Raw genomic sequence first — 25,379 nt, forward strand, 5'->3', positions numbered from 1 at the left:
GGAGAAATAGAATGGTGCAGCCCATCTTGAGGGCAGTGAGGTGGTTCCACAGGAAGCTAAGCATGGGTTTTCCATATGGTCCTGCAACTCTGTTATTGGGTCTACACTCGGAAGAACTGAAAAGAGGGAATAAAATGGACAGTTGTACAGTGAGGTTTATGGTGACAGTATTTATGATTCACAGTGGATTGAGGTGGCCCAAAGGTATATCAACTGATGAATGGAATAACAAACTGTAGTATATACATACAATGGAATACTGAGCTGCTACAAGAAGGAATGAAGTTGGGAAGTGAATGGACACTGAAGATAGTATGTTGAGTGAAACCAGAAATGAAAAGAAAAACATTATAATGCCTCACTAATATGGACTAACTATAATGTGCAAACTCTGAGAACTGAATCTGAGAACACAATTTATCAGTGGAAGGTTTATTGTAAAGGTTCTTAGACTGTAAGCTCTTACAGCAGTTACATCTGTTCTTGAGTTGTAATGGCTATTTCTAAATTCTGAGATGCTGAGCTCTTTGTGTATAACCTGGTCAGTCTCTGAAACTTCAGGGATCTAGGTGACACCTGAGACTCAGAGCCAGAATCTGGCAGCTCTGAATGTCAGCACTACCCCATACAGCAAATGTTAAAGAGTCTGAAAAAAAAGAGACCAGACTTCAATTAAAGATATGAATGAAACAGACTTGGTTAGGACTAAGGCAACTCAGACAACAGGGTAAAGGATGATATTGATGGTATTTTAAAACATCAACTTCTGTGTGAGATCAAAGGAAGAGATGTTTGTTAGGTGAAAAATCTATATTTTTGTAACACTATATAATTTAACTTGTACAGTCAGTTTATTCAAACACAATTACATGGAACTTTGAATAGGGAGTGAAATCTGGTTGGTTTGTACAGGTGAATGCGAGGACCTGCTATATCCCAGAGTAATTGTGGCAGAGAATAAAAATGTATTTGCAAAGCTCCCTTGAGAGACTGGGGGGAAATGTGGAAATATTAAACTTCCCCAGCTGGTGAATTAAAGATATTCTCACAAGCATTGGGGGCTACCAATCTGGAAGGTCAAGCCCTTGATCTCGGAGCATGCCCTTATGAAGTTTGTTACTACAAAGGAGAGGCTAAGCATACTTAAAATTGTGCCTGAGTCTCCCCCAAGAGAACCTTTCTTGTTCCTCAGATGTGGACTCTCTCTCTAAGCCAACTTAGCAGGTGTGCCGGTTTGTATATATATGTCCCCCAGAAAAAGCCATATTCTTTAACGCGTTCTTGTGGGAGCAGACGTATTAGTGTGGATTCGGTTGGAACCTATTGGTTCAGTGTCGATGTGACCCACCCAACTGTAGGTGATAACTCTGACTGGATAATGTCCATGGAGGTGTGGCCCCGCCCATTCAGCATGGGCCTCGGTTAGTTTACTAGAGCACTATATAAGCTCAGACAGAAGGAGCGAGTTTGCTACAGCCAAGAAAGACACTTTGAAGAATGCACAGGAGCTAAGCGAGGAACTGCAATTTACAGAGACATTCTGGAGACAGCTTTTGAAAGCAGACTTTTGCTCTGGAGAAGCTAAGAGAGGACAAATGCCCCAAGAGCAACTGAGAGTGACATTTTGGGGAGAAGCTGAAGCCTAGAGGGGAACGTCCTGGGAGAAAGCCATTTTGAAACCAGAACTCTGGAGCAGATGCCAAGCCACATGCCTTCCCAACTAGCAGAGGTTTTCCGGATGCCAATGGCCTTTCTCAAGTGAAGGTACCCTTTGAAGATGGACACTTTATGACCTTAAGACTGTAACTATGTAACCAAATAAACCCCCTTTTATAAAAGCCAGTCCATTTCTGGTGTTTTGCATTCCAGCAGCATTAGCAAACTAGAACAGCAGGTAAACTCACTGCCCTCCCCCCTATATGGGACATGACTCCCAGGGGTGTAACTCTTCACAGCAACATGAGACATGACTTGTGGGGACAAGCTTGGCCTTGGCATCATGGGATTGAGAAAGCCTTTTTATACCAAAAGGGGGAAGAGAAATGAAACAAAATAAAGTTTCAGTTGCTGAGAGATGTCAAATAGAGTCAAGAGATCATTCTGGAGGTTTTTCTTATGCAGTATATAGATATCCCTTTTTAGTCCTTAGTGTATTGGAATGGCTAGAAGGAAATAGCTTCAACTGTTGAACTGCAACCTAGTAGCCTTAATTCTTGAAGACAACTGCAGAACTATATAGCTTACACTGTGTGATCATGTGATTACGAAAACCTTGTGGCTCACATTCCCTTTATCCAGTGTACGGACAGATGAGTAGAAAAATGATGACAAGAAGTAAATGATAATAGACAGGGATGGGGTATATGAGATGTTTTGGGTGTTCTTTCTTACTTTAATTTTTATTCTTTTCTTTTTTGTGTGTGGTAATGAAAATGTTCAAAATTTGTGGTGATGAATGCACAATTATATAATGGTACTGTGAACAACTGACTGTACACTGTGGATGACTGTATGGTTTTTGAATATAACTCAATAAAATTGAATTAAAAAATGAAAGTTAAAAAAATACATTAGCAAGTTTGTTCTTTATTATCAATATAATATTCCTGATTACTCTGGCTCCCAAATATTCTGTATTTCTTACAAATACAGTCAGCATCTTCTCAGAATTATAGTGTACAAATGATTTAGTTTGGGTGGAAAATTTGGTAGGAAACTCCAAAATGTCAACATCAGTTTTCTTTGCAGTGGGACTGTATTAATATAAATATCCTCACAGTGACAATCTGGCCAGTGCTTACTTGACCAAACAACTGGACAAAATAACCTTGCCAAGGTGATACATGAAATTAGCCAACACAGGGACCACGGTGACTGTTTTCTGTGGTTTCCAAATTTACTACAACTAACATGCATAACTAGTTTCTGTATAACTTTCATTATTGTGGAAAAGGTTCATCTGATTATCAAGTCCAGCTATGCAGTATATTTTATTTACTATTACTATACAACTCTAGCAGGCCCTTATCCAAAGGTGAGAGTCATTCATTCAGTCACTGTTAAGTGTATACAGTAAATGCCTATACTTTTATGGAGTAATTTTACCTATCTAAAATATGACTAAGAATCAGGAAGTACATAAAAAAAATATGAGAAGTTAAAACAGTTACTGCAAAGACTATGTATTAAATCACGTTAGTTATTTATAAGGGAACTCCTATCCCCCCATGCCCCACTCCCACCAACAATCTCAAATATAATTAACAGAATTAGAATTCAGGTGTGCTGGATACTATAAGTGAAATTTTCTTTAAACTGTGTAATGAAGAAAAACAGATTTTAACAGCATGAAGCAAGGAAATGTCACTCGAAATATAGGCTGAAAAAGAGAAAAGTAGGGTATTGATACAGATTGTCAAGACCTCTACACTTTATTTAACATGCAATGATAAGCCAGTGAAGGGTTTCGAGCAGCAGAGTCAAAACAGAAAGAGTTCATGCTTCCATATTCCAGACATAATCTAATAAAAGTATGGATCAAAGGCATTAGCATAAGGAAAGTATACAGTAGAACTCTACAAAATTTGATAATGACTCTGTTAATTTACCTTTGAAAAGTGGGAAAATTATGCATTTGATTTGTGACATTTTGAGTTTGAGATGGAAAGGAACATCTAAGATAAAAGACTATCTAGCAGGCAGCTAAAATAATACTTAGGATTTTTTCAAGCTTGGACTCTGCAGTCAGACTGCCTAGGTTTGAAATTCAACTCTACCACTTACTAGCTTTGGGACCTTGAGTAAGTTATATAATCTCTCTGACCTTTAGTTTCCTCATCAGTAAAACAGGAATAATAAAGCAAACAGTTTGATATAAGAATTAAGTAAGAGACTCGGGCAAGATGGCAGCATAGAGAGGAGTGGAAGCTAAGTAGTCCCTCTGGAACAACTACAAAAAACCAGAAACAACTAGTAAATAATCCAGAATAACGGCGGGGGGACAAACGAGACCATCCACTCATCATACACCAACCTGAATTGGGAGGAATGCCCAAGAACACAGCATAAAATCTGTAAGTAAAACCTGCGGAACCAGGTCGGGAGACCCCCTCCCCCATAGCCCAAGCTGCGGAGCCGCGTGGTGCCACAGAGAAGCTCTCTCCCAGCAAGGGAATACAGCTCAGCTGAGCTCCAACTGGGGTTTTAAGTAGCGAGTGTGAACTGCTCACTACAGGTACGCAGCCCCAAAAAACAGACAGAGGCTTTGGGTGACGACTGACCTGGGAGAGCCGGAGGGTCGCCTTGGACTTGGTCTGAAGGGGACTATCTGTTTCTTTTTCGAAAGCCCCAGTCATTTTCAGTTTCCAGGGCTGTGACTCTGGCAAGGGTGGAGACACCACAAGCAGAGAGCGAGACCATTTAAATGCTAATGACCTCCACCTGAGGGGTCTGTCTTCTCTAGGAGGAAAGGGGTGGGGCCCTTTCCATTCAGAACCAGATCCCAGAGCCTGGGGGAACACAGCCATACCTCCTCACACCAGTCAAGAATTATAGGCTAACAGGCATCACCTGCTGGGCAGAAAAGCACAGTGAATTGAGGCATCAAAGGGTGGAGCAATTTTCTAAGACACACCCGCAGGGAAACCAGATACTGAATATTTCTTTCCTCTGGGACCTGAGCCTGTTCTGGTCTGGGAAAACCTGATTTGGATAACCAAGGAAACCATGCCTAGACAACAGAAAATTACAACCTACACTAAGAAAAACAAAGTTATGGCCCAGTCAAAGGAACAAAGAATTAAGTAAGAAAATACAGATAAAGCATTTAGAACAGAAATTGGTGGCTCTTTTAGTTTCCTAGGTTGCTGAAAGCAGATACCATGAAATGGGTTGACTTAATAATGGTGTGCTGGTTTGTATATATTATGTCCCCCAGAAAATGCCATATTCTTTAATGCAATCTTGTGGGGGCAGACATGTAAGTGTTGATTAGATTGGAATCCTCTGAGTGTTTCCATGGAGATGTGACTCAATCAACTGTGTGCAAGACTTTTGATTGGATAATTTCCATGGAGGTGTTACCACATCCATTCAGGGTGGGTCTGAATTAAATCACTAAGAGCCATATAAAACAGCTGACAAACAGAAGGAACTCAGTGCAGCTGTGAGTGACATTTTGAAGAGGAGCTATAGCTAAGAGAGGACAAAACTCCCCAAGAGCAACACTTCGGAGAACACCATTTTGAAACACAACCTGGCAACAAGCAGATGCCAGTCACGTGCCTTCCCAGCTAACAGAGGTTTACTGGATGCCAATGGCCTTTCTGCGGTGAAGGTAACCTTTGCTGATGTCTTACCTTGGATACTTTATGGTCGTAAGACTGTAAGTTTGTAACCAAACTCCCTTTATAAAAGCCAATCCATTTCTGGTATTTTGCATAAAAGCATAATTGGCTTTTATAAAGGGTTTTTTTTTTTTGGATAAAAACCAGAACAAATGGGAATTTATTAGCTTACAATTTTGAGGCTGAGAAAAATGTCCAAATCAAGGCATCATTCAAGGCGATGCTTTCTTCCTGAAGACCAGCTACTGGCGATCCTTGATTCCTATGCCATGGCAAGGCACACAGCAGCATCTGCTGGTCTCTCCCTTCTCTTCTGGGTTTACTTGCTGTGCCAGTTTGAATGTATTATGTCCCCCAGAAAAAGCCATATTCTTTGATGTGGTCTTGTGGGGCAGACGTTTTGGTGCTGATTAGATTTGCATGGAAATGTGCCCCAGCCAACTGTAGGTGATAACTCTGATGAGATATTTCCATGGAGGCATGGCCCCACCCATTCAGGGTGGGCCTTGATCAGTGGAGCCATATAAATGAGCTGATGGGCAGAGGGAATTCAGTGCAGCTGTGAGTGATGTTTTGAAGAGGAGCTACAGCCAAGAGGGACACTTTGAAGAAAGCACAGGAGCTGCAGATGAGAGACAGTTTGAAGATGGCCATTGAAAGCAGACTTGTGCTCTGGAGAAGCTGAGAGAGGACAGATATCCCAAGTGCAACTAAGAGTGACATTTTTGAGGAACTGCAGCCTAGAGAGTAACGTCCTGGGAGAAAGCCATTTTGAAACCAGAACTTTGGAGCAGACGCCAGCCACGTGCCTTCCCAGCTAACAGAGGTTTTCTGGACACCATTGGCCATCCTCCAGTGAAGGTACCCGATTGCTGATGTGTTACCTTGGACACTTTATGGCCTTAAGACTGTAACTGTGTAACCAAATAAAACCCCTTTTATAAAAGCCAATCCATCTCTGGTGTTTTGCATTCTGGCAGCATTAGCAAACTAGAACACTTGAGTTCACCTTCTTGCTTCTGTGGTTCACGCATGTGCGCTCACACTCTCTCTCTCTCGCCTCTCTGTATTCATCCTGCTTATAAAGGAATCCAGAAAGATGACTGAGAACTACCCTGGGTGTGCCAGTTTGAATGTATTATGTCCCCCAAAAAAGGCCATATTCTTTGATGCAATCTTGTGTGGGCAGAGGTATCAGTGTTGATTAGATTGTAATTCTTTGAGTGTTTCCATGGAGATGCGCCCCACCCAACTGTGGGTGATGACTCTGATTGGATAATTTCCATGGAGGTGTTGGCCCACCCATTCAGGGTGGGTCTGAATTAAATCACTGGAGCTGTATAAATGAGCTGACAAACACAAGGAACTCAGTGCAGCTGAGAGCGACACTTTGAAGGGGAGCTACAGCCAAGAGGGATACTTTGAAGAAGCTGAGAGAGAGCAGATGCAGCTGAGAGGCAGTTTGAAGATGGCCGTTGAAAGCAGACTCTTGCTCCAGAGAAGTTAAAAGAGGACAAATGCCCCAAGAGTAACCGAGAGTGACATTTTGAAGAAGAGGTGTGGCCTAGAGAGGAATGTCCTGGCAGAAAGTCATTTTGGAAACAGAACTTGGAGCAGACACCAGCCATGTGCCTTCCTTCCCAGCTAAGAGGTTTTCCAGACGTCACTGGCCATCCTCTGGTGAAGGTACACTTTGTTGATGGACACTTTATGGCCTTAAGACTGTAACGGTGTAACCAAATAAATCCCCTTTATAAAAGCCAATCCATTTCTGGCGTTTTGCATTCCAACAGCATTAGCAAACCAGAACAGATTCTGGTACCAAGAGTGAGGTGCTGCTGAGTTTGCAAAAGCCAAACACGTTGGAACAGCTTTTTAAATGGATAAGGGGAAGACTCTGGAAGAATTGTGAGGAGCTTGATAGAAAAGGCCTGAACTGCTTTGAAGAGACTATTTGTGGAAATATGGACTCTAAAGATACTTCTGATGAGGCCTTGAGTAGAAATGATGAATGTGTTGTTGCAAATTGGAAGGAAGGCGATCCTTGTTTTAAAGTGGCAGAGAATTTGGCAAAATGGAGTCCTGGTGTTGGATGGAAGGCAGAATTTGAAAGCGATGACCTGGAATATTTAACTGATAAGATCACCAAGCAAAACATAGTAGTAGTAGCCTGGCTTTTACTCGCAGCTTACAGTAAAATGTGAGAGGACAGAGATAAGCTGAGAAATGAACTCTTGGGTTCAAAGAAACCAGAAACTGATGGTTTCGAAAATTCCAGGCTTCCAGGGGGTGGAACCACAGAAGTTACAGCCCCACATGAAGATTTAAGCAAACATGGAACCCGACTGCCATTTCAGTACAAGCCAAGATTGGAAATGGAGTTATCCAGAAAGAATTTGTGGAAAGTTCTATTGTCTGATGGCTTTGATCCGTGTGCTTCATGCAAAGCCAACAGAATTTTTGCGAGATCTTTATAGACAGAGCCACTGCCGGTCTGGACTGGAGAGGACAGACAAGGGACAAACTGAAGGAAAAATTTCTTCAAAAACAGAACCATGGAGGTTGAGGTCTGGTGTCAAGAGATCTTGGGCTGGGAGAGCAGAGTGGCCCACATGCATGGAAAGGGTGAATTTGCCCCGGAGGTCGAGGGTGGGCCTTCCACCCAGATGCTCCAGAAGAGTTTTGCCACCTCAGGCCCCAAAGAGGGTGGAGCACATTTCCAGGGAATTGGGAAGGGCCTGGCTGCCAGCCCACTGTTCTGAAGGGGTTGAGCGTGTGCCCTGGAGATAGAAGGGAATCCAGGTGCTGCCCCAATACTTGAGGAGGGTAGAGCCGAGAAGGTGGTCTCCCCAAAGTGTGGATATGCTGGAGAACTCACCCCAGTGTTTGGAGAGGAAAGAGCTGCCGAAAAGGCCCTTAGGAAGGGTTAGACTCCCACTCTCTCATGCCCCAAGGATGAAACATAGTTCTGTAAATGACTCTCAGACTTTGAAATCTAATGGAGTTTGTCCTGCAGGTTTTAGGAACTGCTGTGGTCCTGTGAACCCTGTTTTCCTTCCAGTTTCTCCTTATGGAAACGGGAATGTTTATCCTATGAATGTCCCTCCTTTGTATATTGGAAGCACATAACTTGTTCTAAGTTTACAGGTCCACAATCAGAGGGGAATTTTGCTTTGGGACAGACCAGGCTTGTAACTGATTTTGATGGGATCTTTTACTTACCTATTATTACTGAAATGATTTAAGTTTTTGTAATATTGTGATGGGATGAATATATTTTGTATTTGGAAAGAATATGTTTTTCCGGAGTCCAGGGGATGGAATGTGCCAGTTTGAATGTATTATGTCCCCCCAGGAAAGGCCATATTCTTTGATGCAATCTTGTGTGGGCAGACATATCAGTGTTGATTAGATTGTAATTGTTTTAGTGTTTCCATGGAGATGTGCCCTACCCAACTGTGGGTGATGACTCTGATTGGATAATTTCCATGGAGGTGTTACCCTACCTGTTCTAGTTTGCTAATGCTGCCAGAATGCAAAACACCAGAAATGGATTGGCTTTTATAAAAGGGGGTTTATTTGGTTCCACAGTTACAGTCTTAAGGCCATAAAGTGTCCAAGGTAACACATCAGAAATTGGATACCTTCACTGGAGGATGGCCAATGGTGTCCAGAAAACCTCTGTTAGCTGGGAAGGCACGTGGCTGGCATCTGCTCCAAGTTCTGGTTTCAAAATGGCTTTCTCCCAGGATGTTCCTCTCTAGGCTGCAGTTCCTCAAAAATGTCACTCTTAGTTGCTCTTGGGGTGTTTATCCTCTCTTAGCTTCTCCAGAGCAAGAATCTGCTTTCAATGGCCATCTTCAAAATGTCTCTGTAAGCTAAAGCTCCTCTCTCAGTTCCAGTGCGTTCTTCAAAGTGTCGCTCTTGGCTGTAGCTCCTCTTCAAAATGTCACTCTCAGCTGCACTGAGTTCCTTCTGTTTGTCAGCTCATTTATATGGCTCCAGTGATTTAATTCACACCCACCCTGAATGGGCGGGCCAACACTTCCATGGAAATTATCCAATCAGAGTCATCACCTACAGTTGGGTGGGGCACATCTCCATTGAAACACTCAGAGAATTACAATCTAATTAACACTGATAGGTCTGCCCACACAAGATTATATCAAAGATAATGGCGTTTGGGGGGACATAATACATTCAAATTGGCACACCACCCATTCGGGTCTAAATTAAATCACTGGAGCCATATAAATGAGCTGACAAACAGAAAGAACTCAGCGCAGCTGAGAGTGACATTTTGAAGAGGAGCTACAGCCAAGGGGGACACTTTGAAGAAGCTGAGAGAGAGTAGCTGCAGATGAGAGAGAGTTTGAAGACGGACGTTGAAAGCAAACTCCTGCTCCGGAGAAGCTAAGAGAGGACAAATGCCCCAAGAATAACCAAGAGTGACATTTTGAAGAGGAGCTGTGGCCTAGAGAGGAATGTCCTGGGAGAAAGTCATTCTGGAACCAGAACTTGGAGCAGATGCCAGCCACATGCCTTCCCAGCTAACAGAGGTTTTCCGGATGCCACTGGCCACCCTCTGGTGAAAATATACTTTGTTGATGGACACTTTATGGCCTTAAGACTATAACTGTGTAACCAAATAAATCCCCTTTAAAAAAGCCAATCCATTTCTGGTGTTTTGCATTCTAACAGCATTAGCAAACTAGAAAGCTTTAAGTGAAATAACCTCATTGAAAGGTCCTACTTACAACAGGTTCATACCACCAGAATGGATTAGATTACAGTTTCAAACCACCATAGTGGCATATTATTTTTTTATATCTTTTCATTTTAATTTTTGCCAGAGCTCACTGAAAATGGTGATTTGAGAGTATACTACATAAAGACAGTTAAAACAGTGAGAACAGATATGACCTCTGAAGAAGAAAACAGAAAGGGTGGTAAAATTTGGAGGAGGTTTGAGGAAGGTGAACCAAATTTGACTAGGCTCTTGGTATTATTGTGCTATGGAATGAAATAATGATAGGTTAATGGTAAATATGTTCTCTACTATATAACAATTACCTAATTGAAAGAAATGAAAATGAACTTTAGAGGTTATCTCGTTCTTCTATTTGGGTCCAAAGGGATGGAGACTTCCATAAAATGACAGGCTGGTCAAAGAGTTTTAGAATCTTAAATCTTGAAAGAGCATGACTGACAGGATATGAAACAACTACAAAGAGAAATGGACAGTTGGCCTGGAAAGGTTATATTAATCTCACCACCTGACAATGCTACAAAGGGTTTAAAGTATAATTTGTCACAAATTCATTAGAGTATAAATTTGTCACAAAATCACTCACCATTCAGGGACATTAGCAATACAGAATATGTGTGCAAAAACAGTTTTCATAATTCAAATAGCTTTTTGACATTTTTTGATTGAACCATATGAAATTGCCCATATTAGACCATTCTGACCAACAAAAACAGCAATTTCATATAGTTCAACTAATAAAAGGAACTTAAACAAGTTTACTAATGTGCTTTAACTGACTCAAAATAAAGTGATTCATGGGCAAATGATTCACCTAACAAAGAACACCTATCAAGTCAGCTGATCATCAGTTCAGGGATCTAGGCCCATTCATTTACATAGTCTATGCCTGCTTTCCCACTTCAATAGCAGGGTTGAATAGCTCTAAGAGAGATTGTATGACCAGAAAAGTAAAAAATATTTACTATCTGTTATTTTTTTTAGGGGTTGAGTGTGTTTATTTTTTCCCTAAAGGGCAGGTGAAGGTTTACAGAAAAATCACACAGAAAGTACAGAGTTCCTACATATCCCACCCCACTTCCACTCCAATTTGGCGTTTTACAGAAAAAGTATGCAGACCCTAGATCTAGGCCATGGCTCTCAAAGTATAGACTGAAAAGTCATAAATCTTCCTAAACTTTAGTGCTTGTAATAAGACAATTTCTCCTCTTTGTTTATACACATATGCATATATTTGTACACCCACACACATATACACACATTTTAAAGACACTGCCTAATCTTTCATCAATTGTCCATTGATTCAGTAATCGTTTTTGGTACGGGCAAATCAATGAAGAGATTAGGTTATAGGGTCTTTTGTCCTTCCTCTTCATGGGTTTAGACAAACTGAAGACTACTGCAATTATTAGGGGCTACCAATACATGAAAGACAAACCATCAAGTCACAGACTGAGAACTGCACTAAAGGACATATTTTATAAACTACCAACTTGAACGTTACATTGCAATTCCATACAGGTTATACACATGAATCCTTTTGGATAGGTGACCTTAATTATGGTCCAGCCAAACACAGGCTGGTTACTGAGATACTGGAACTGCTACAGGACTAGAGCGGTTGAAATTTCTGATTACTCTGGGATAGCAGAACTAGTGTAGAACTAAAGTAGCTGAAATTACCAATAGCCCCTATGAGGAAGTCAGTTTCATGCACATATTACATGCCAGATCTGTTCTGGGTGCTGCACTTGGTACTGCAATCATAACACCAATAAGACACTGATATTGAAAAAATCCAATTAAATTGAGACCTGTGTTTATCCAGGGTAGAAAGAATATTGCAAATGCCATCATTCAATCATACTCCCCCAGTCCCACAGAGAGGTTACCATCTTAAGCAAATATGCCTATAATTCCTAGAAAAGGATTAGACCTTAATCTCTTTTCAAAATCAATTAAAAATTATAGAAAGGGTACTTTTTGTGGAGGGGTCATAAGATATTTAAAAGGTCTCGATAATCTTAGTACTATCATCTATTCAAATAATCATCATAATACTTATAGAACCTTGATGATTTTTTAAAAATTTGCACATATTTTTTCCCCTTTGATCCTCATAACATCCCCTTGAAAACTAGAAATGGCAGATTTTATTATTCCAGTTTTATAAAGGAAGTAGTTGAAGCTCTGTGAAATTAAGGGAACTTTCTCAAGTATATACATGCATTAAAAACACCTTGGTTTCTGACACCCATCCAGGTATTTTGACTCCAAAAGTAGTGTTATTTTCCATTTTGAAGGTGGCAAAGTGTGATTTAAGTTTTTTGTTTCTAATATTACAGTGAATTAACTGCAATGAATTAACTGCAATATCCAATATTAGTTTCTTAATTTTCAGGTAATCCACCTTCAACAATCTATAGGTTTCCAAAAGATTAGTTGGGTACAGAAAAAGGAGCATTGCTTATAAGGATGAAAAAAGAGAGACAAGACAGGTCATTAACAAAATCCAGTCTATATCACACAATACATTTGAATTTCTGGTTACAATAAAACTTACTTTTATAGAAGTAATCTTCCTTCAGCATAATTTTAGTATATAAGAAAGAGACAACATAAAGAAACCAATTAGGTATTATTTTATTCCAAAAATGATATGGTTCAGGATTATTATCTATTTTTCATACTCTCTGACAGATCAAGAATTTACTAGAGATATAATTGATACTTATAGCACTTTTGTCATATCATTTCAGAAAGAACATGAGTAGCATACGAAATAGATTACAAAATATTTGAAAAACATTGATAAAATAATAAAACCAATGAAAATATAAACAATATATTAGAATGGAAGAGAAAGTGAACAAGAGAAGAACACAGTATTTTATCTTCTTGAAGGAATGGCTGAAAAGATCGTATTTCAAATATTCTTGATAGTTTAATGTATCAAACACTAAATTCTTATGTCAAAAACAGTATAAAAGCTAATCCCCTATAAGCTTTAGAGTTATATTTCCAACTTTACCACAGATTTCAGTCCATCACCTTTCCCCAGCCCTCTGTCAAACCTGGTGCAAAGCTACTCATGTTATAAGGATCAAATGGGATAATGCATGCAAAATTGTTTTGAAATATGTAAAGTTGTATACAAGTATAAGGCATTAAAATTATTACATACTACCTACAAATAAACAAATTTAACTGACAAAATGATTTTGAAGCACAACACTGAGAATAACCCAGAAGAGGGTTTGCTCAGATGAAGGTTTGCCTTCACAAGGACATCCAGTTAAAAACACTTACCTGTTTTCCCTTCCCAAACCCCACTAAAATGACAGTAAAGGAAACAAAAAGTAATCTATTAACAGAAAGAATATGAAAGGGGATGAAAACAGATGAGAGATTTCAGTGAATTTCTGTAAGACAACAGAGAAGTAACCTAAGTAATGAACAAAAGAATGCTAATACATTAGTCAATTAACTAGCAGAATATCTAAGAGACTCACCATTTGGAGCTGGAAGGAAGTTTTATTGAAAGTGGTTGGACCCTGAAACCCCTCCCTAATCTGTGTCACTCAAGGGAAGTTGAAGAAATCCAACCCGGAAAACTCAGGATTTGGGCAGGCAGACACAGCAGAGGACTGGCCCTAAAAAAAACAGAAAAATTTAAGTGGAAGTCTACACATTGAATAACTGAATATCGAGCTCTTTTTCCATTCCTTGTTCACCACAATCCATTCACACCCATACCCCCTGCCTCCCAACCCTTTTCCACTACTCAGAGAAGACTGGAAGACTATTTTCTCTGGAAAAAATTAAAAGATCCAGAGAAAAGGAGGAAGTCATTGGGGCAGTCCAAAAGGGTGGATTCCAGCCTATTCACCCTAGAGCAAAATACACTTTCAACAAGCTCACCCATGCAACCAAAGTCTCAATTAGCTTTGTTAGAATCTCTTAAATGTAAACGGAAAGCCAAAAATCACCAGATATCTGAAAAAGCTTCCACCAAGAAAGGCCTCTAACAAAAACCAACAAATATCAGAAATCTGTTGATAGGAAACAAGGAACATAGAGAAAACAAAACAAAACATTAGGAAAAAAAACAACCCTCTAATATTCTCAGAGACATGAGGAACTTCTATGAAAAAAAGAACAGAATATCACTAAGAAAAGAGCAACAAAATAATAAGAAAGAACTTTTGGAAAATATAGGATAGCTGAAATTAAAAAAAAATAATTGAAGGGTTGAAAAATGAAAGAAATAGTTTTAGAAAGAACATAAAAAAGGTAAGAAAATTAGAGACTCAGTTGAGGAAGGTCAATAAATAACTAAAAAACTCTAAAGATTGCTAAGGGAGGAAATAATTTAAGAAAGTTTCCTATAATGGAAGGACACAAATCTCCATATTATAAGAGATTTAGTCTAAAATGCATTATTATGAACCAGGGATAAAAAGATCCTAAAAAATTTAAGACAGAAAAAGTAGATCTCATGCAAAGCACTGGGTATCAGAATAAAGGAAATTTCCCCAAAAAACAACAATGCAAATTAAACCCAGAAGAGCAATGAAGGGATGGCCCAGGACAATAGCCACACAGAAGCCTACAGAGAAACTAGTTCAAATGGGAACCTGAAGATGAAGGTCTCTAGAAAGGAAGTCTCCAGAAAAGAAAAAAAAACTATGTATCTGAGCATATGAAAAAAACATAGTGATAGTCAGGTAGCCAAGATGTTAAACTAATTGGAAAAAGAATCAATGCTAGGTATTTAAAAAATGGGGTAAATGAAAAAAAAAACAAAACATTATTGACTCCAGTAAAAATGAAAGGATATTCAGGAGAGAAGGCATTTATTTATATTGCACTATTTGACTCAGTTGTTTCAATATTTCACAGTTCAGATAAATACTTGGTTGATTTAACAAAAATTCTAATATAATTATTTTGGGAGAAAGGAGGAGGAGAAGTGAGTATACTTGTCCTTATCTACCAAAGATAAGTCCTCATCTACCAGAGTGGAAAATCAGTAGATAATACCTAAAATTAATAAACTAAGAGATAACAGTATAAACATATGATTTAGAAATATGGAAGGAAATATCAGGAGAAACAGAAGTATTAAAAGCATGTACTGCTGGAAACTGAATGAGAGCAAGAGCAGAAGGAACGTATATACAAATTTGAATCCTTTATACTTTCAGCACCATTTCTTGATAAAAAACAGTCAGAAAATGGAATGGAATGGAAGGGAACTTCCTCAACATAAAAAAGGGCATTTATGAAAAACCCACATTAATATTGGTTATGGATGATAGTGATGGTAGCACAATAGTGTAAATGAAATTAATACCACTGAGTTGTATATTTGAAAGTGGTTAAAATGGAAAATTTTATATTGTATATACATTAAAAAAGGAAAAAAAGAAATTTAAAAATATTTAGACCTCAAAAATAATGAAAACAGAATATATCCAAATTTGTGGCTGCAAAAAAAAAGGATGCTGAGAAATTTATAACTTTAAATGTTTATATTAGAAAAGGAAAAAAAGTGTAAAATCAATTATCTATGTTTTCATCTTTAGAATTTAGAAAAAGAAGAGCAAATTAAACCCAAATTAAGTAAGAAGAAAAAAAATAAAAATTAGGGTGACAAACCATATTTAAAAATTGACTAAAAAATGCATCAAAGTTCTAAGTACAAGAAGTGAAACTATAAAAGTCTTAGAAGAAAATGAAGAGAAATATCTTGAGGTCCTTGTATTAGGAATAGATTCTTAAACTTTACACCAAAAGCACAAGCAACAAAAGAAATAATAGGTAAACAGAACTTCATCAAAATTAGAAACTTCTGAGTTTCAAAGAACATTATTAAGAAAGTGAAAAGACAATCTGTAGATAGGAGAAAATAACTGGAAACCATATATCTGATAAGGGTTTAGTGTCAGGAATACATAAAGTACTCTGAAAAATCGACAAAAATGAGCCAAGGACTTCAGTAAACTAAAAAATGAGCTAAGGACTTCAGTAGACGCTTCTCCAAAGAAGATATACAAATTGCCAGTAAGTACATGAAAAGATGCTCAACATCATTAGCCATTAGAGAAATACAAATCAAAACCACAATTAGGACTTCAGAGGAGGACTGTGAGAAGATGGTGGATTAGGAAGCCCTAGGAATCAATCCTTCTACCCAAACAATTATTGAAGTGGCAAGAACTGTCTATAACAATTATCTTAGAACTCTGAGTCTAATGGAACACTGAAGCATCAAGAAATGAGCAGGAGGAAGAGAATGGTAAATTGAGGTAAATACCAGTGAATTTCACCCTCTGTGCAGTGGCTACTATCCCCCACACTCCAGCAGCATGGCAGGCAGCAGGCGGGAATGCAGTCCGGGATCCTAGTGCAGAATGCAGGTGACAGGATGAGCTACTAGGACCTAATCCTCCCTAATGTGGGGGAGTGTGGACTGACTGCTGCGGTGCTTTAGTTCAGCTACTTCAGACTGCTAGGGGACCAGCTCCAAAGGTGGCCACTGTTCTAACCACTGCTAAAGGAAAAGGGGCATAGGATTCTTAAAGAGGCAGTACCCATTTCCCCCCTCTTTTCTCTTTCTATTCCCCATTTGGGGGCAAAAGTACTTTGGAAATGTCACAAATTCACAATTCCAGTCCTTAATTACAACCACAACAAAATCTTTGTAACCCCAGAAAAGTAGGAGAACTAGATATCCAGAGTTATAACACTATACTCAGGAAGTCGAGTTACCAACAACAAAAAATTACAAAACATGTAAAGAAATAGGAAATCATGTTCAATTCACAGGGAAAAAAAAATTTTCCAAAAACCATCCCTGAGGAAGCTCATATAATGGAACTATTAGTCAAAGACTTTAAATCAACCACCTTAAATATGTTCAATGAGCTAAAAGAATCCATATACAACAAACTAAAGGAAATCAGGAAAATGCCTCAGCAAAATAAAGAGATGGAAATTGTAAAACTAAATCTAAGAGAAATTTTGGAGTTTCAAAGTACAGTAACTGAAATGAAAAACTCAGAGGTTTCAACAGCAGATATGATGGAGAAAAAACAATTGGCAAAGACGGAGGTAAGAAAATAGAAATTATCCAGTGTGAGGAGTAGGAAGAAAAATAATGAAGAAAAATGAACAGAGACTGAGGATCCTGTGGGACACCACCAAGTCTAAAACATATGCATCATTGGAATCCCAGAAGGACAAGAAAAAGAGAGAGAGAAATGGGCAGAAAAAGTAATTGAAGAAATAATGGTCAAGAATTTCACAAATCTGATGAAAGACATGAAAATACACATTCAGGAATCTCAACAAAATCTAAGCAGGATAGACTCTAAGAAATTTATTCCAAGACACATTACAGTTAAACTGTCAAAATCCAAAGATAAAAGAAGATTTTGAAAGCAGCAAGAGAGAAGCGACCTACAAGGGATCCCCAATAAGATTAACAGATTTCTCATTAGAAAGCACGGTGTTCAGAAGACAGTGGGATGTCATACTTAAAGTCCTTAGAGGAAAAAAAAAAAAAAAAAAAAAAAAAAAAACACTAACAGCCAAGAATTCTATATCTGGCAAAATTATCTTTCAAAAATGAAAGATAAATTAAGACATTTACCAATAAACAAAAGTGGAAGGAGTTCATTACCAGAATACCTGCCCTACAAGATGCTAAAGAGAGTCCTTTGGGCTGAAATAAAAGGACACTATATAGTAACTCAAAGCCAGAAGAAGAAATGAAGAACACTGATAAAGGTAACTACACAGGTACTTATAAAATCCTGTATTACTGTACTTTGGGTTTATAAGTGCTCCACTCCATATAACTTAATAAACAAATGTGTAAAATAAAGTTATAATTTTATGTTAAGTTGCAGATAATGTATAAAGATGTAATCTGAGACAATAACAAAATAAAGGGGAAGTGACAGAGATACTTAAGAGTACAGAGTATGTATACCTTGAAACTAGTTGGTACTAATCAACTAGATTGACTAGGCTGTTATTAGTTTAAGATGTTCACTGTATTTACAAAGGGAACCACTAATAAAATAACTAAAATATAGAGAAAGGGAATAAAGAAGGGAACCAAAATTATACACTATAAAAAGGTAACTAAATACAAAAAAGGCAGCAGTAGAGTATCTGAGGAACAAAACCATACAAGACATGCAGAAAACAAATAGCTAAATAGCAGAAGTAAATTCTTTCTTCACAATTATAACCTAAAATATCAATGAATTAAACTCTCCTACTAAAAAGGCAGAGATAAGCAGATAGGATGAAGAAGCACGATCCAGTTATAAGATGTCTACAAGGACTCACTTTAGATACAAAGACACATAGAGGTTGACAGTAAAAGGGTGGAAAAAGATATTCCATACAAATGGAATTCAAAAGAATAGGAGTGGCTATATTAGACTCAGACAAAATAGACTAAGTCAAAAAAGCTTACAAGAGAAAAAGGATATTATATATTGATAAGAAGTTCAATCCAGCAAGAAGATATAACAATTATAAATATATATGCATCTCACTACAGAGCCCCACAATACATGAAGCAAAAACTGACAGAAATGAAAGGCAAAATATAGTTCTACATAAAGAGAGGATTTAAATAATACTATTAACCAATGAGATCTAATGGATATATATATAGACACTCCACCCAACAACAGCAGAATATACATTCTTCTCAAGTGCACATGGAACATGTACCAGGAGAGATGATAAGTTAGGCCACAAATCAAATAATAAATTTTAAAATACTAAGATCACACAAAGTATCTCTTAAACCACAATGGGCTAAAGCTAGAAATCAATAACAAGGAAAACTGGAAGTTTTACAAAAATGTAGAAATTAAGATGGAAGCAAAGTGTCCATCAACATATCAATGGATAAACAAAATGTTACATATATACAATGGAATATTATTTAGCTGCAAAAAGAAGTGAAGTGATACATGCTACAACATGGATAAAATTTGAATAAATCTTGTTGAGTGAAATAAGCCAGACAGAAAAGAACAAATACTGTATGATTTCTCTCATTTTTCTTTTTTAAAAGCAGTTTTGTTGAGATGTATTTACATACCATGCAATCCATCCAAAGTGCACATACAATCCATCAACAGTGTATATAATTTGTAGCTTTTAGTGTATTCACAGAGTTGTGCATTCATGCACAATAAATTTTAGGACATTTTCATTACCCCAGAAAGGAAAACCCCAACCCCTGGCAGTCACTTTTCAATTCCTCTATCTTTCTCCAGCCCTTCATGATCACTAATCTACTTGTTTCTATAGATATATTTATATTTACATTTTCTATAAATGGAACCATACAATATATAGTGCTTTGTGTCTAGTGTTTTTCATGTAGCATGTTTTCAAGGTTCATCTATGTTATACCATGCACCAGTACTTCACTCCTTTTTGTTATTAGAAAAGTAGGTTTATATAAAAATTATGTATAAAATACATTTCTATCTACTCCCTATTATTAACACCTTACATGACAACAATGAAAGAACATTTTTATAATTGTACTATTAACTATAGTCCATGGTGTTTTTTCTTAAATCCATTTTGAGTTAACTATTCTATACAGTGTGAGGTAGGAATCCAACTTCATTCCTTTGCATGTGGAAAGACGTTGTTTAAAAATACATATTACTCACTCACTGGGATATCTATAACAAAATGACAGACAATAACAAGTGTTAGGATGTGGAGAAATTAAAACCTTCAGACATTGCTGGAGGGAATGTAAAATGGTGAAGCCGCTTTGGAAAACAGATGGCTATTCCTCAATATGTTGAACACCGTGTTCCCATATGACCCAGCTATACCATATCTATGTATATATCCAAAAGAACTGAAAACCTTGTATGCAAAGAACTGAAAACCTTGTATGCAAATGTTCATAGCATCATTATTCATCACCTGATGAATGGATAAGTACACAAATGTTCAACACCTGATAAATGTATAAACAAATGGTGGTATATTTATACAAAGGAGTATTTAGCAATAAAAAGGAATAAAATATGGTTACATGCTACAACATAGATCAACCTCAAAAACATGCCAAATGAAAAAACTCAGGCAAAAGGTAATGCTCTATATGATTCCATTTATATGAAATGTTGAGAATAGGCAAATGTATGCTTTTTCTTATATGCAATACTTAGAATAAGCAAATTCTTAGATAAGAAAGCAGAATAGTGGTTACCAGGCGTGGCAGAAGGGGGACAATGAAGAGTTATTGCTAAATGAGAATGAGTCTTCCTTTAGGATGATGAATATAGTCTGGTAATAGTGGTGAAAGCTAAACAGTATTGTCAATGTCCTTATTGTCAAGGAACTGTCCACATAAAATGGACAAAATGATTTTTATATTACGTATATTTTAGTGCAATTGAAAACAAAATTTTTAAAGCTACAATGATGTACATACCACATCACAACCACTGGACTTGGTTTTATTCAAAAAACAGAATGTAGTAAGTGCTGACAAGGATGTGGAAAATAGGAATCTTAGTACATTTCTGGTTGGAATGTAAAATGGTACAGCCACTATGGAAAACAGTTTGGCAGTTTGTTGGAAAGTTAAGAATAGAACTATCATATGAACTGGCAATCCCCCTTCTAGGTATATCCCCAAAAGGAATGGAAGCAGTGACTCATACCAATATCTGTACACCAATGTGCATAGCAGCATTATTCACAATAGCCAAAGGGTGGAAGCAATCCATGTCTATCAACAGATGACTGGATAAATTAAATGTGGCCTATACATAAAGGAATATTACTCAGCAGCAAAAAGGAATAAAGTTCTGATACATACTACAACATGGATAAACCTTGAAGATATTTAGATAAAAAAAAGTCAGACACAAAAAGTGAAACATTGTATGATCTCATTAAATATGAAATAACTATAATATACAAATTCATAGAGATAGGAAGTCAAGTACAGATTACTAGGGTTGGGAGAATAGGAGGGGAATTCAGGAGTTCATATATATGGGTGTAGGGTATCTGGTGTGATGGGAATGTTCTGGTAATGGACAGTGGTGAGGGTGTTGGAACATTATGAATGTGATTAATTACACTGAATGATATGCTTGGGGTTGGAAATTTTATTATTTATGTTTTGATACTAAAAAAAAAAAGGAGTGACCAAAGAGACAATGACAGCTGAATGCAAACCATGGTCCTGTACTGGAATGAAAAACGGAGAAAAGGCCCAAAAGGACATTACTGGGACAACTGAAAAAATAGACTGTAAGCTGTATATCAATGTTAAATTTCTCAAACTTGATAATTATACTAAAGGTGGTTACATAAGTGAGTATCTGTGTTTTCAGGAACGTATTTGGAAGTATAAATTGCTCAAGGAACATGATATATAAAAACTACTCTCAAATACTTATAAAATAGACAATTAGCCAGACAGATAGACAGAGATGTATGGGTAGGCTGATGGATAGACTGATATGGAAAATGTGGCAAAATATTAAAACTGTGGACCTGGGTATCTGAGTGGGGGCTTTGCTGGAGTTCTCTGTGGATTTTGTATTCTTTTACAGCTGCCTGTAAGTGTGAAATTATTTCAAAATACCAAGTTTTTTAAAAATTAGAGTAGAAATCAGTAAAATAAATAATAAAAAAGACAAATCAGAGAGAAAACCAATAAAACCAAAAGTTGGTTCCTTTAAAAAATTATTAAAATTGATATGCTATTAAACTTTCCCACCTGGGGAATCAGAGACATTCTCATAAGCACTACAGACTACCAATTTAGAAGGCCAAGCCCTCGATCCTGGGGCTCGCCCTTATTAAGCTTGTAACTGCAAAGGGGAGGCTAAGCCTACTTATAATTGTGCCTAAGAGTCACCCCCAGAGAACCTCTTTTGTTGCTCAGATGTGGCCTGTCTCTCTAAGCCAACTCAGCAGGTAAACTCACTGCCCTCCCTCTTCACGGGACATGACTCCCATGGGTATAAATCTCCCTGGCAACGTGGGGCATAACTCCCAAGGATAAGCCTGGACTCAGCATTGTGGGACTGAGAAAGACTTCTTGATCAAAAAGGGAAAGAGAAATGAAACAAAATTAAGTTTCAGTGGCTAAGAGATTTCAGATGGAGTCAAGAGGTCATTCTGGAGGTTATTCTTACACTTTATATAGATATCCCTTTTTAGTTTTTAGTCTACTGGAATAGCTAGAAGGGAATAGATGCAACTGTTGAACTGCAACCCAGTAGCCTTGATTTTTGAAGACGACTGTATAACTATAAAGCTTACATGATATGACTATGTGATTGTGAAAACCTTGGGGCTCACACTCTCGTAGTCCAGTGTATGGACAGATGAATAGAAAAATGGGGACAAAACTTATATGAATAATGGGGGTGGGGAAGAGATGTTTCAGGTATTCTTTAATTTCTATTCTTATTTTTCTTTAGAGTAATGAAAATGTTTAAAAATTGATTGTGGTGATGAATGCACAACTATAGTATGGTACTGTGAAAAACTGTATACTCTGGATGACTGTATGGTATGTAAATATATCTCAATAAAATTGAATTTAAAAATTGATATACTTCAGTACTAATCAAGAAAGAAAGAAAAAAAATAGAAACATCAGGAACAAAAGAAGGAACATCACTGCAGATCATACAGACATTAAAAGAATAAGTGTGGGTTGAACAAGATTGAGGCATGAGATGCTCCAAAATTATTTTCTCACTGAATGTTTGAACAATTAGCAAAAACTGGCAAAGGCATCTTCCTCAGAGCTCTGGAAAACACTTAAAGGGTTGCAGTAACTGGGCAAGTCCCGATCAAGAAAAAAGGAACTTTAAAAAGGTGAGAAGACCTTGTGGCACCCTTGTGAGCCACTCCCCCACCATTTCTGGCTCTGTATGGAGTCTGCCTGTGCTCTCTGTGTCGATCCCTGGCCCCATACCAGAGAGAGCAGTGTAAGCCCTATAAGCATACTGGAGTATAAAGAACTATGCCAATCTATCAAGTGGCAGCATATAAGACTGAGCCAGGACACATACTGGGGTTCACCATCAAAGAATTTGTCCTGCATGTAAAAATGTAAAAGCAGCTTGCAAACAGCTAAATTGATATAAAACAACAACAATAACAACAACAATTAAACTGCAGCAGCCTGAGAGTGAAGGAATATCAGGTTTCAGACATACAATAGAGCATACAGGATGGGGGGAAAGTCTATTTCAAAGGTAAAAAGGGGGCATTTGGATCCTATTATATGGGGGAGTTCCCAAGGCCAAGAACAAATGCCCAGGAAAATATGCATACTCAGAAAAGACCAAAGAGGACCCTGTGCTTTTGCATTGGGCTGTTTGTCAGTTTCACAGGCAGGGGGACTAAGCTCTGAAGGAGAGTACTAGCCAACAGAGAGGCAATTTGTAAAGAATGTGCAAGGTGTCTTTTTTCATGGTTTGTTTTTCATAGTTTATGGCACTCACGGAAATCTCTGCCATATCACTAGCTAGATGCAAACTTAAGGAACAGACAGCTCAGGGACTAAATTCCAGAGATAATGCATTGAAATATTAAAGTGAACAGGTACAACAAAAGTATACAGGACAAACTAAGAAAGAGGAAATGATGGCCCATCCCAGGGAACAAGATAAAAGATCTGAAACCAACAACGAAGAGTACAAGACTTTGGAGATACCAAAGTCTTTTTTTAAAAAGGATCTTAACCATCCCCAAAGCAAAGAGTATCTTCAACAGCAAGCAAATAATTCCGTTCCTCTGCCCCATAATATATGCATCCCTCCTCAGCTTGAAGCAGCCAGAATTGTTATCATAACAAATTCCTCAATATTAAGGAACAAACAAAAGTAAGGGTGACTGTAACCACTGACTAGAGCATATTTATTGTTATTGTAGTTATTATCATGTGTTAACTGAGCAATTTGTAACATTACTATAAAAAAAAATACATGCTATCATCAATTGTAACAAATGTTCCACACCAATTTAAGTTGTAGTTGGGGGGTGGTGTATGGGAATCCTGTATTTTATAAATGATTGTTCTATAAACCCACAACTTCTCTAATAAAGAAAAAAATCTTAAATATGCTCAAAGAGCTAAGAGAAAACACAAAAGAGGAACTAAAGGATAGCTGGGAAGCAATCTATCAAGAAAATGGGAACTTCAATCAGGAGATAGAAATTTTTTTAAAAAAAGGAACCAAACAGAAATACTGGAGTTGAAAAGCATGTAATACCTGAAATAAAAAATTCCCTGGAGAGGTTCAACAGCAGATTGGAGCTGGCAGAAGAAGGAACAGTGAACTTGAAGAAAAAATAATTAAAATTATTCAGACTGAAGAAGAGAAAGCAAAAATAATTTTAAAAAGTGAACAGAGCCTAAGAGACCTATGGGACACCATGAAGCACCCCAATATATGCATTATGGGAGTCACCAAAGGTGAAGAAAGAAAGGGGCAGAAGGAATTTTCAAGGAAACAATGGCAGAAAAGTTCCCAAATTTAATGAAAGACATAAATAAGTGAACCCAAGAAGCTGAACAAACAGGATAAACTCAAAGAGATCTCTGCCCAGACATATTATAATCAAATAGCCAAATGCCAAAGACAAAGAAAAGCTTTAAAAGGGAAGCAATGTGTCATGTACAAGGGAATCCCAATAAGATTAAGTGCCAATTTCTATCGGAAACCATGAAGGCAAGCAGGCAATGGCTTGATATACTTAAAGTGCTGAAAGAAAATAATCGTCAACTAAGAATTTTATGTTTGGCAAAAAAGTCTTTCAAAAATGAGGGAAATGTGAAGACATTCTAGATAAATGAAAGCTGAAGGTCACCACTATTAAACCTGTCATACAAGCATTGCTAAAGGGAGTTATTTAGACTGAAAAGAAAGGACAATAGATAGTAGATTGAAAAGGCATAAAGAAATAAAGATCTCCAGTAAAGGCAAACACATGGGTAATTACAAAAGCCAGTACTATTGTACTGTATTTTGGTATGTAACTCCACTTTTTACTTCTTACAGGTTATAAAAAACACAAATACATAAGAAGTAATAATAAATCTGTGGTTTTAGATATGCAATGTCTAGAGATAATTTTTAAAAAGTACATAAAGAGTGGGAGGTCTGATATAGGAACAGTTTGTTTATGATACTGAAATTAAACTGCTATTAAATCAAACTTGA

At 37.5% G+C, this 25,379-nt stretch overlaps 1 protein-coding gene across 4 annotated transcripts in view; it reads right to left on the reverse strand.

The window, feature by feature from the left end:
* Window positions 1–25,379, reverse strand: part of ICA1L (islet cell autoantigen 1 like) — a 173,082-nt gene that overhangs the window by 127,830 nt on the left and 19,873 nt on the right. For 3 of the 4 annotated variants that reach the window (XR_005218917.1, XM_037850256.1, XM_037850257.1), the window contains exon 2: window positions 13,626–13,766. The gene's annotated coding sequence lies outside the window, so the exon portion shown is untranslated. Of the gene's footprint in view, window positions 1–12,676; window positions 12,697–13,625; window positions 13,767–25,379 lie in introns of those variants that run through there. The other variant, XM_037850258.1, reaches the window with a different exon arrangement.

Source organism: Choloepus didactylus, chromosome 9 (assembly GCF_015220235.1).
Source record: "Choloepus didactylus isolate mChoDid1 chromosome 9, mChoDid1.pri, whole genome shotgun sequence".
Lineage (NCBI taxonomy): Eukaryota > Metazoa > Chordata > Mammalia > Pilosa > Megalonychidae > Choloepus > Choloepus didactylus.